Raw genomic sequence first — 13,218 nt, forward strand, 5'->3', positions numbered from 1 at the left:
CACATCTCCTAGAAAACAGCGCACAGCATGTGGTCACAATCAGTAGCAACCATATATTTCAATCTGTTGGAACTACTTGCTGTGTTCAAAGCCCTAAAAGCCTATCGAACACAACCGCAAAGGAACACTGTTCTGGTCCTTACAGACAGCACTACGGCCATGTATTACCTGAACAAACGGGGGCACTCTCTGCAGGGCTGTCCAAACTTCAGAGCATTTGGAAATGTGCACTCAAACACAACATATTCCCATCGTCACTATGTGTTCCAGGGGAACACAATCTTCTAGCATGGTGTACTCCGCAGAGACTTGCAGCTACCCATAGGACACCAGTGGTGCTTGCAAGAACACATCTTACACAACTACTGTGCTTAACAAGGTCATCCAGATATCGAGCCTTTTGCAACACTGGAGAACGCATAATGCCCAGATTACGCCTCGAGGTACCCAGAGTCCAAACAGCATGGTCTCTGGATAACATGGTTGTGAGATTTGCCTCCGCTTTTCCCCCAGTTCCCGTACTCAACACGATAGTTCACAAGATGCACCAAGAACACGTCACACTGATCCTGGTGGCACCAATGGGGGCACGACAGCCATGGTTCTCTACTCTCATGATAATGTCACTCTCCCGACCGAGGAAACTGCCTTGCCCATACAACATGCTGTTACAAGACCAAGGGAAAACTTTATACTCGTGCCCTCAAACGCTCAATTTAGCAGCTTGGCTTCTGAAGTCAGAGTTTGGGCACCTCCAACTACCTCAAAGATGTATGGAAATTCTTAGAAAAGCACAGAAACCTAACACCAGACATTGTTACTCCAAATGTTTGTTGCTGGAAATGTTTTGTCCTCTGGTGTAATACTAAGAACATCAACCCTATTGACTGTTCACCTAAAGATATTGTCCTTTATCTAAAACACCTCTTAGATTTAGGACTTGTTTTCAACTGCATACACCACATCTCAGAGCAAGGTTTCCTGGTGAAAAATTCCAGTAATGAATGGGTAAAAAGTCTTCATTGTATTTCTAACCCAACTCTCAGATGGGACTTGAATGTTGTTCTTATGACTAATGGGGAGGCTCTCACCTATAAGACTGCTTTTCTGCTGCCCATTACCAGGAGAGTTGGTGAACTGCAGGCTGTCTCAGTTCAAGACCCATTTGTTACCATTCATAAAGACAAAGTGGTACTGCACACACACACCCATGCTTTGCGCCTAAATTCATTTCTATTTTCCACATGAACCAATCCATCGACTTTCCAACTTTCTTTCAGAATCCCGCTGACTCAGCTGAAAGAAACCTCCATGCACTAGTTGTTCGGAGAGCAATGGTGTATTACCTTGATAAAACAAAACCACTAAGACTGTAACGCTCACCTGATTCCCACGGAGGCGCTGATCCCGGCTGGGCTGCTATCGTTTCTTCAATTGAGAAGCGTAGAGCTCAGACGACTCTCAGGACTGGGCTTCCTCTTATCGAATGTCTGACTTGCAGGGTAAGTTTTCTGCAGGTGGAAGAAAAAGGGTTAATCACCGTTTGATGGGATTCCTTCTCCCACCAATCGCCAGTTTCTCCCACAGCCTAGCTTTCTACTTGTCTCGGCGAGCTCTCACCTTAGGCGTATAAATGCTGAGCTCTCCATCCTGCGTCTGGTGCAGGGGTGCGTGGATTCCAGTTACGTCACTGGATGAGTTCAGTGTTGAGGCTCAAGTCTTTTGCGGCCTTAGTTGTGGCACTGGTGCTGGGATGCCGAAGAGCGATGCCGCCGTTACTGCACGAGCGGATGCCTTTAAGTATACTGTAGTCTTTAGGCTTTAAAAGATGGGCCCCTCAATAATGTCCCTTTTCCTTTGTTTCAGGCCTCGGGATGCTGTGGGCGTAGTTTTCTGTTGCCGCTGCACGTGCCGATGCACGTAAGTATAATGTTCGTTGGCCACTTTTAATGGAACCTCTAATAATGTCCTTTTTCTAGTTTTCAGGTGCCGGGATGCTGCGGTTGATGCGGCCGCTTCTGCGCGTGCAAAAACTGGTAAGTTAAGATGAATGCGACTGCCTTCACCCGAACCCCTTTTTAATTATGTCCTTTGCCTTTCAGGTGCAGAGAAGCTGCCGAAGAGAAGGCCGCGGTTGGCTCCTTTGCAATCACGGATGGATCAGGTAAGCGGGCGCGGCTGCGAGCGAGTTGCACTTTTCTAACCTTATGTTTATTCTTTGCAGGTTTTGCCGGTGACTGGATTCCGGGATCTGGTAAGTATTGTTCTGTGTCTTTCTTCATCCACAGGTTGCTGCGCGGAAGCTGAAGATGACTCTGGACCTGGAATGCAGGAGCCGACTCGGTGAGCGTCCTGCTGCTGCTGCAGAATAACACGAAGCACGTGTTTTCCATCGGGCGTGGTTTAAATAGCAGAGAAGTGCTTCCAGTGTGTGTTCTTCCACCGGTTCCACCCAGGTAAGAAAAGAGTTCCTGAATGGAGGGAATAGTTCCTCCCAGCCCTGATGGCTGGGGACTTCAACCAGACTGGATTGTTCTGGGTAAATATGCAGCATGGTCTGCCTCAGATAAATCCACCCAAGCATTATTACACTTTATCAATATGAGCCCGGCGCCTATGGCGCCGGGACTGAAACCCTTCATGAGCCTGGCGCCAAAGGCGCCAGGACATGGTCCAAAGGGCCCCTGTAGGGGTCTGCTGGGTCCGGAGTAGTGGAAGACGGGTCTGCTTCCGAGGGCGCTGGGCCAGTCCTGGCCCCTCGGGAGTAGCGCCCATGACAAAGACAGAGCAATTTTTTCTCTGTTGCCTCTGTAAGTCAGCAATCTCTTGATGGAACTGTAGTTCTGTTCATACTTTCACTCCGCATTACTGCTTGGACACATATTCTAAAACTGATTCTACGGTGGGACAGGCAGTGCTAAGACATCTCTTTGCTACTGTTCCTTCACACATCCCACCACCATCTCCTGGTACTGCTTGCTAGTCTGTGCACAGCATGTGATTCTAAGCAGATTCGTAAGCATCAGAAGGTATACATTGCTCACTGTAATCTTGTTTCTGATGGTTGTATCTGCTTAGATTCATGTGCACCCACCCGTCCTCCCTTCTTGGAGTTGAAGGAATACAGACATTTTAAACCTTCTTTTATTCTGTACTCACTCACACATTCTATCAGGCTCCCTCATGGCAGAACAAAAACTGGGGGGACCTTGACACGTAAAGGATTTTGGGTACACTACACATCACGTTAAGGATAGTGTTAGTCACGCCCATATAGACGTCCCTTTTTGATTGGATTACCACTAAATGTCAGACTATATATACAGCGTGTGAATCTAAGCAGATGCAAGCACCAGAAATGGGATTACAGTAAGTAATGTATGTCATATCTCATGTTGTCATCCTTCCTTGCTTTTTCCCCATATCTGTTTCCCCTACTCTTTATCCCCCCCCCCATGCGCTGAGATGCATAGAGCACAGCCAGCAGCCCCTAGCACTCCGTTACTGCAGCTCAGTGACCTACTCCTACACCTTGGTCAAAACTGGCTTGTGCAGTACAGAACGTTCAAATACTTCTAGTGCCTCAACTCAACCTGTCACATTTCTGCACCATAAGCTACCCATAGTTTGCTCAAGGCTGCTGATGCTATTTAAGTGTTGGCAGCAGCATCGGAGGATGAAGGGGGATCTGCTCTCTCTGCTTTGTCATGCAGCTGCCCTGGCCATGCCTCTTCTGCCATGTCACCAGAGACCAACGCATGCTGCAGGGCCCGAGCTAGTTGTATGGGCAGCAATGTTGCACTTGCCGCACATGCAGTCCTTATGATGTCAGTCAGGCAGACTTTTTGTTTGCAAGGCATACTGCAGTCCAGAATAATTAAAATAAATGTTGACATCACATCCTGTTAGCACACTTCACAAAATGATGTGAGTAGGCGGGCCGCAATAATTATCAACAACTTTTCAAGAATATTCAGATACTTTAAATCCTCATTGCAACACTGGCAGCGAAAATGGACTTGCACAAGGTACTCTTGATGTAGGTTTATTCGAGTGATGCCGGACATTCAGAAGAAGTGAATCCTTCATGCAGGTGGTTCTGCATTGGGCTGAGTGCAAGACCCCCACTAGAGATCAAGTAGGTTAAACAGTGTTGCCTTTTGTTTTTTAGCAGAAATATTTTGGGCCCTTTGCCCTATGCAGTAGTGTAAAAGGAACATCAATCAATAAATGGGTCCTGCAAACTTTGTTGTATTTCCTTCGCTCAGGTTGTGCTGGTAATGTATCATGGTACCTTTCACTGGATACCCACAAATACTGTAAAATGTTCAGATTACCCATGGTTTCCTGTTTCTGTAGCCATTTCAGCCTAGGGTCAGTTTACACTGAATCACTGTATAGCAATGCATACAAGTTATCATATTGCCTCTTTCCACTGACTGATATGTTGAGTTGAGATTGGCAGAGGAAGTAGATGGGACGTTACAAATGAGTTGTCACAGATTTTAAGTGGGGGTTGTTCGTCAAAAACTACCAATGTTTGTGTCCTATAAAAGGGTGGCAATACATTCCAGAATTTACAGGAGCTATGTAGGAGCTGTGTAGGATATGTTCTTTATTTCTGCACCATCCTTCACCAATACCCATTGCGGCACACAAAATGTGGGAGTTCCATAGGGGCTGATTCAGTGTACTTTACCCTACTGTCGTCCAAAGCAAAAGGACAGCCCAGACTAGTATCTAACAAACCTCCTTTTTGTGTGCCCACCGACTCCATCTTGTTTTCTCATAATAGCAGGCCAGCCATGAAACTAGAACGCAGGCCTGCAGCTCTCCCCTCAAGGCACGCACAGTGTACAAGCTACTCCCCCACCTCCTCCCCTCTGTCATCTCTGCAGCCATCCGGTTCTCATGGGAGACTGGCCGCGCGAATGCAACAAACTTCGCACTGTATCTTCTGTCTTCCGTCTTACCTCATTGACCCTGCCGCGTCCCAGCTCAAGGCCTGGCAGCGGAAAGTCGTCTATCTCTATAAACCTGCCCTTACCATGCAGACCCAGGCCATAAAGAATACCACCCCCATATCTTTTAAACATGGTTGAACAACTAAGAATGACCCTCGAGTATGTAATGTTTGTTCCCACCTTAATGTAAGAAAATAGAAGTGCCTTTCTCTACTCAATCAGAATGGGTTGTTCATTAACTATTTCCATTGCATGCAGAATATTGGGAGGGTTGCAAACATACCAGTATGTTGCACAAAATATGTATAACCGAGGCACTGACGTTAGGTCAGTTATATAAGTGTGAAGTATATTAAAGGATAGTATGAAGTTTTATAGAAATAGATTGTAATAACAAAATGTATAACGTAACATAATACCGCACATGCCAGCACAAGGCTACCTCGTTTTTGAGTTCAATGAAAATATATGCACAGCATCGTGTAAAAGCAATTTAGCAATCAAATGTCTCATCATGATAATGTGTTAAGGCCTGCATGCAGAAAATCTAGTAATGGACTGTTTAATCTAGTATGGAAAATAACATGTGCATACATGAGTTATCACTGTGAGATTTATAACAATGAAAGCATCCAGCCATGTAGTGATGATAACGTGTCCTAGACGGCTATAATTGCAATGTAACAATTATGTGCAAAAAGCTTTTATGTAAAGAACGTCTCAAGAGATCCCACCCACCCTCCCCCGCTATACAGAACTGTACCCTGAAGGTGTTTCGATTCTTTCCCCACCCCTCATGGTGCCAGAGCACACTAGGAGACATTTAATAATAATGTTAACGATAAACTCGCCTCTAACCTCTACAGCAAGACTTATGACCATTGTGGTATGTGCCTTTTTGTGACCCACCCCTTCAACATGTAATCTAGCCCTTAAATGGAGTGCCCTCTTTGTGTACCAGATGGACATTCCAGACCACACTCTGATCTCAAAGTCTTGACCCCGTAAACAATATATCTTGTCCTCATTGATAGATCTAACATTGAGCTAAAGAAAGGCACTATGACCTATGCCCAATGTTAGTTAACCTGCATTTGAGAAATGTCTTTTCTTTGGTATTAAGATTCACAGGTCTTAGGATCTGCCGGACAAGATAGAGTGCAGTATTGCATGAATGGGAATGTGTGGCCACAAGGGCAAATGTCAAGTGTGATGTGTAAACCTACAAAAGTTGCTGACACCGCATGCCAATCCAATGAGCCCAGCTGACCATTTGACCCGAAAAGCATCATCACAGCACCACGTGGATCTGCACCAACCACGGTGCACTGACCCTATAGCACCCATAGGTGCCCGTCCCTAGTGACCAATCCCATCTCTTCATGTGTCCCTTAGGCCTCCCCTCGATGACGCAAAAGTTGTATAAAAATGACTTGTAACATGTTTTCTACAGAGCGCTCTCGGCGTGAGCAGAGTAGATTCTGCTTGCCCTATTTTAGATAAAGATTTTTGATCTTGCGCGTACTTGGTCCTGGTCTCATTCCCTCTGGGGTGTCCTATTTGACTCTTATAGAGAGAATTAAGTGCATTTTTGGGGCTTCTCACTTTCATTGGTGCACCCGACGCGATGGTGTTCTTTTTGCTGCTCCTGGCACGACACGCCTCCTGTCACGACCCGGCGTGTGCCCCCTCAAGAGCTACCCGCCAATGGCAACCGGTACACCTAGACGTGCGCACGCAGTAGGGCGAAAGGATACGGGATTCCCCTTTACAAAACCCACCGTACCACTCGCCGGAGCCGGGCGTGGTCTTTGAGTGTGGGTCGGCGCCCTGACCGATTGGATCCGGTAGGTCTCGGATCAAGACGGACACGTGAATATCAAGTGCGGGTGATTTCAAAAGTCGGGTGGGAGTCAGATTAGGAGGTTTGGTGGAAAAATAAAGAACGGTCAGATAAAAGGGGAGGTTAGAATCTCTAAGGGGGAAGTCTTGGGTCTGCTCTATATTCTATTCCGCTCTTTTTCTATCGCACATGGCTATTAGGACAGTGACGGAAAATAAGGTGAAAAGAGGATAAAGGGATCCTGTTGGGGGGTGGAAGGCGGCGCCGCATAGTGCTATATCGACTAGTACAGGATATATGGATATGGGAAAACTAAGGTGAAGAAAAAACGTAGGGCTCTCAAAGGAAGACTCGGTGTAGTATTTGGAAATGCTTTTTCCTACTTTTTTTTTAATCTATTCTTCCCTCTCACCTGGGTGTAGACAGGGTGTAGGGAGAGAATTCTTTAAAGGTGTTGGAGAATCAGGGAAAGATATTGAAAAAGGGTATTAAGGGGTGCAGGGGAAGGCGAGGTAGAATTTATGTTTGTGTTATTCGTTGCATGTGCTATGTGTTATGTCCTAAGGTGGTGTTTTATGTAAAAGTACCGTTTCCTGTTGGTGAATGTTAAAGAAAAAATATTTAAAAATTGTGTTGAAGAAGATTAAATATTGACATGGTTCATGAATAACAAAGTGTGAGCAAAACATACTGAGCTGGTCATAAAGGAAGTGTAAGAATAATAGAAAACGATTCTTGTTTGAGTAATTTCTCCAGTTGATAAAATGGGCGCAGAAACACCCCTAGCCCATATTTGTAAAACGCTGCCAGGGTATTCAGAGATCATGAAGTACCATGACCAATGGGTCACGGAATTGAAGGGGCAAGGTTTACCCCAAGTGTGGCCCCAGGGAGGCTCCTATAAGGCTGTGCTAGACATGGTTGCCACATGTTTTGTTTATTAAATATAGAGGAAAGCACTTGCAGAACAGGAGGGAAATATTAGACTTGTAGAGGTTGTTTGAAGTAGTCCGCCCGAGTAAAAGTGGCGAGTATAATGCATCTCCCCTGACAACAGCTGGCAGTGAAGGGCCCACGGAACAAAATGAGAATAAGACAGATGTTGCACATATATACCACTTATTGACCAAGCAAGTGCCTGCAGAAGGATATAGTGACCCTGTATACAGGGCACCATCCATGCATAGGCCATATGCCACAGCGCCACCCCCATACAAGAGCCAAGGATTGACGGGCCAGGTGAGTACTCCCACAATAGATATTGAGAAACTCGCACAGGATCTAGATTCGCGATTAACGATGGCTCGAACAGGGCTGTCTTGCCCGAGGGCCTTAGGAGACCAAGGGGGGCTACCTAACCCCCGGGCAGAACGGGACATGACGCCCCAACCTAGTTAAGGGGCGGCGGAAGACGGCCTTCTGATGTTTCCATCCTCCTCTCCAAAGCCCACCCCTCCTCTGCTCCAACTGACCCTCTCCCCTCCCTTCTTATCCCTAAGATCTACCCTCTTCTCATTCCCTACTTAACCTCCTTCTTCAACACCTGCCTTTCCTCAGCTACCTTCCCCTCCGCTTTCAAGCATGCCACTATCATTCCGATTCTGAAGAAACCTTCTGCTGATCCCCTGCTCACCTCTAACTTTCATCCTATCTCACTTACCCATTTCTCTCTAAGCTACTCGAGCGCCTTGCCTACTTGCAGCTTTCAACCTTCGTCACCAATCTCTCTCTCCTACCCCCCTCTCAGTCTGGCTTCCGTCCTAAACACTCTTGAACCGTCCCTCACCTACATCCTTAACTCCCTCTTCTCCGCTCGACACTCCAAGCAATCCTCTGTCCTTCTTCTTCTTGACCTCTAGGCTGCCTTCGACACTGTCGATCACCCCCTTCTCAATACACTTTCTTCGTTTGGATTTAAAGGCTCTGTACTTAACTGGCTATCCTCTTAGGTCTCTTCCCGCTGTTTCACTGTTTCCTGGGGAGGCCTCTCCTCTCCTACCCAGCCTCTGGAATATGGAGTTCCCCAAGGTTCGTTGCTTGGCCCTTTCCTTTTCTCACTCTACACCTCCCTCCTTGCCCCTGCTATCTCCTCATTTGGCATTTCTCACCATTTCTATGCTGACGATCCTCAGCTCTTCCTTTCCTTCTCTACTGACCTTCACCTTAAACTCTCCACCTGTCTCACTGCCATGAAAAACTGGATGTCTTCCCGCTTTCTTTCCCTCAACACTGATAAAACTGAAGTAGTTTTCTTCCCCTCCAACTCTCTTCCCCCTCCCTCTCCTCCTCCTTTCAATCATTTTCCTCCTTCTAATCTCCCTATCTCTGACCACGCTCGCAATCTAGGCATTCACTTTAACTCCTCTCTCACTTTTTCCCATCAGATATCTTTCACCTCTCGTGCCTGTCGCTACCACCTCATTAATATTCGCAAAGTCCGCCCCTCTCTCACTTTCCATGCTACTAAACTTTTAATCTCCTCCCTTATCTTCTCTCGCATCTTCTACTGCTCCTCCTTACTCTTTGGACTACCTACTTCTGATCTCGCCGCCTCAAATCGATCTACCACTCTGCTGTCCACACCCTCTGTCTCCTCACCTCCCGTGACTCCATCTCTGCTTCCCTTTCCTCCCTTGGCTAGCTCCCCTTTCACTCCCAACTTAAATTTCATTTTCTCTGCTTAGTCTTTAAATCTCTCCATGGTCTTGCTCCCCCTTATCACTCCTCCCTCTTCTCTTTCTGCACTCCTTCCCGCTCCCTTCGCTCTGCTGACCACTTCCTTCTCACAGTTCCTCTATCCCCTTGTGCCACCTCCCGTTTCTGCTCCTAGCCCCCCAGCATTGGAACTCCTTACCTCTCTCCGCTCTAGTCCTACCTTCTCCTCATTCCGCACATCCCTTAAATCTCTCCTTCTCCATTCCCCGCCATGAAACCCTTCCCCCTTCTTGCTCCCCCTCCCTCCTTTTTCTTTCTTTTCACCATGATCATCTCCCTCCCCCCTCCTCCCCATTCACACCCTTTTACCCCACCCGATTCCCTCCACCTTCTCCTCCCCACCCCTCCCTCTCCCTCAGTTCTACTGCGCTACTCTCCCTCTTCCCTTCAGTTTAATTGCTCTAATTACTGTTTTGTTGGACTGATTTGTAATTGTAAAATTGCTTCTATTGTTACTTTTATAATGTTAATGTTATATGTATCCTGTTAAAATGTGCAGCGCTTTGGAGTAAAGCGCTATATAAACATAATAAATACAAATACAAGATGGGTGAAAAAAAGGAGAGATACTATTTTGGATAAATGACACCCCCACAATGATCATAGAAATAACCACAGCTGGTAGCGATCGTGAAGTGGAAGCGGGAGGAATGGCCTTGGAGAGAGAGAAAGAATACTGGTGTGACATAGAGGAGCAGGAAGAAGAAGAAAGGAGATTGGGAACTGCCACCGGTGGGGCCTCATTTGGGGAGGGATTGTCTCCCATGGAAGAGTGGAGAGGGAGGTTAAGGAACAGAACGGGACGCATGGCGGTGGTAGGAAAGAAAGGGAAAAAAGGTGAGCACCAGAAAAGGGGGAAAAAAAATCTACAGTTGCCATTAATCCACATGGGGGCAGGAAGGCCAAATTATATACCATTGGCCCAAATGGACAAAGCCAACATGCTCAAACAGTTACCACCACTGTCCGGAGGCACCAGCAAGTGGATATATGCATTTGAAAAACACACGGCTGGAGTGCCCTTGTCAGTGGGGGATGTTAAAAGCTTGCTGGTATCTGCAGTAGGAGACGAGGCAAACCCGGGTCTGGGCGTAGGCGGGGTTTCACAGAATAACACTGTATTGTGACCGCCATGATGGGGCCTCATTCAACACAGTACGAGCAAGAATGTGGGATGCCCTGAGGGAAACATTTCCAGACACACCAGATCTACAGTCTGTTATGCAGTGCACAATGGGAGATGAGGAAAATTCAATGTCTTTCATTCTCCGGGTGCAGGATATGTGGAGAGCAGGAACTGGCACGGCCTGGCGCCAACATCCCTGTTCTACTTCATTATAAAAAAGGGGACTCCCAAAGGAAGTACAGAAGGCCCTTGATAAAATATCTGGGATAGAAGCCAAGGGATGGCCAGAGTTTCAAAGTATAATAGTGCACCATTGCAAAAGGATCAAAGAAAAAGAGATGGCTCAGCAGCGGTTGGCAGACGAGGCTAAATTAGTACAAAGCAAACTGTTGAAGGTCAGTGCAGTAGCAGCAACTAACACGGCAGGAAGAAAGCAGGAGGAGGACGAAGGACAGATGGGAATACCGGCGCAAATGGCAGCAAACTGGGCACATAATAGCCAGGGGAAAATCAGTATGAGGGGCCACTATGACCGATGAGGGGCAGCCGGGGTAATAGGAGGATTTAGGGGGTTAAGGGGAGGGGGTGTCTGGTACGGAGGACCCCGAGGTGAAGGACAAGGGCAATGTTGGAATTGCGGGAGGTGGGGACATTTCATGAGTGTCGGAGCAGGGCCACTAACTCGTAGCCCATATGGATTACCGATGGGTGGGGATAGAAGGGAAGATCAGCCTGAACCTAGATACATGAATGAGCGCCAAATGCCCCCACAATGCACGGACCAACATGCACCACAACACCCCCAGTGTCATGAGCGCACAGCCCCCACCCGCGGAAATGCATATGCCACCACAGCAAATGGAGCTCCTACCCCATGTAGAGGGACGACAGTCGTAACGGGAAATGTTTTCGATACTGATGAACACCCAAGGTACTCAGCATAGGACAGCCCACAGGGAGCACTTGCATGTCCAGTACTGTCAATGACCCTTAACGCAGCAGAGGAACCACTCGTAGGGTCAGTGATAGGAAACAAACACTTCATTTTTATGGTAGATTTGGGTGTGGAAAAATCATGTCTCAAGGAAGGCAGGTTCCCGCTCTCTAATTGGACTTTAGAAACGCAAGGATTCTCTGAGGCATTGGTCGAGATTCCATACACTGAATAATTGGACATAACAGTAGGGGGGAAAACTGTACGTGTGCCCCTGTTGTATTACGAAGAATCCCCCTTTAACTTGCTGGGAAGGGACCTTCTCACCAAGCTTAACATGACCATGTCCTTCACTGAGAGAGGAATAGTGTGCTCTACACCAGGAATATGTGCAATATGTGCCATGTTAGTGATACACACTCAAGCAAATGTCCCACAAACACGTGGCATACCAGTAGATCCAGATATGTTCATACAAGGGCTGAGGATACTAGCAAGGGTGGTGCCAGAATTGAGAAGAAAGGAATGGAGAGTACCCTCAGTGTTTATTTTTCGCCCAATCACAGACCCTGAGATAGTACGAGGATCAATAGTGTCTCTGGACATACATGCAGTACAGGTGTCATCGCAGAGAACAGCAGTAATTGCAATGGACGTGCAGGGGTGCCAGTGGAGTGGAGAAAAGTGCTGTGCATCGATGTCAATATGGCCCTGCATGATTTAACAGACTAGGAACTATTTGATGACTCAGATGATGGTGAAATGGTGATGGAAATAGCAATCCCCTGCAATATAATGATCCAAACAAGACAAGTGCCATTACCCTTCGTAGCGGTTGTTAAAACACCACCAGCATATTTCGAGGAAGATATGTCTCGTGCCACAGGAATTGTGGACTACAGGCCCACATGATGCAGGGCTACTACACGAAGTAACACCTGTCAAGATTAAACTTAAGCCAGGAGCCATTTTACCCCGGGTGAAACAGTACCCCCTATCTAGAGAGGCAGAAGATGGAATAAAAGACACAATATATGCACTAATGATACAGGGAATAATAGTGCCATCTAACTCACCCTGTAACACTTGTATTTACCCGATTAAGAAATTGAAAGGAGGAGCATGGAGGATGATCCAGGATCTACGCCCTCTTAATGACGTAGTACATTATGATACTCAAAAATGCAATGTTGCAGTTAAAATTGAGGACCACGTTACTGCACTCGGAAAAATGAGTAGAAATGTATTCACTTCGACCAGGCTGTTCTGGGCACATTTAAAAAGTAACAAAGTTAAGAACGTAGGACACAGTGCCCCTGCAGCACTCCACTTTAGTGTAAATTGCTGCCATTCAAAAGCGACAGTGAAAAATCAAATACGTTCTCCCTGCACAAGATAACCAGGGGAGCAACTTGGAGCACCCCAAATAATAAGGTAAAGCAGGTGAGTGGGGCTACAAAGACCACTCACCCCATAAATCAGTTAATCCAAATCTATAATGTACATTTATGGGGTCCCATTGGAGTCCCGGGGGGTGGGGGGGAGTTGTAAAGAGAAGCATCTTTTCTTACACCTTCCCTTTCCAAAGGGGCTGCAGGTTAATTCAGTCAGAGCAAAAGCTGCTTTGGTGGCTCAT

The 13,218-nt window shown here is 46.8% G+C and overlaps 1 protein-coding gene across 3 annotated transcripts in view; it reads left to right on the forward strand.

Annotated features, from left to right (window-relative positions):
* Positions 1–13,218, forward strand: part of IRAK1 (interleukin 1 receptor associated kinase 1) — a 956,043-nt gene that overhangs the window by 518,327 nt on the left and 424,498 nt on the right. The window lies entirely within an intron of this gene.

This window comes from Ambystoma mexicanum, chromosome 2p, assembly GCF_040938575.1.
Source record: "Ambystoma mexicanum isolate Mex_15411 chromosome 2p, UKY_AmexF1_1, whole genome shotgun sequence".
In the NCBI taxonomy this organism is placed as follows: Eukaryota; Metazoa; Chordata; class Amphibia; order Caudata; family Ambystomatidae; genus Ambystoma; species Ambystoma mexicanum.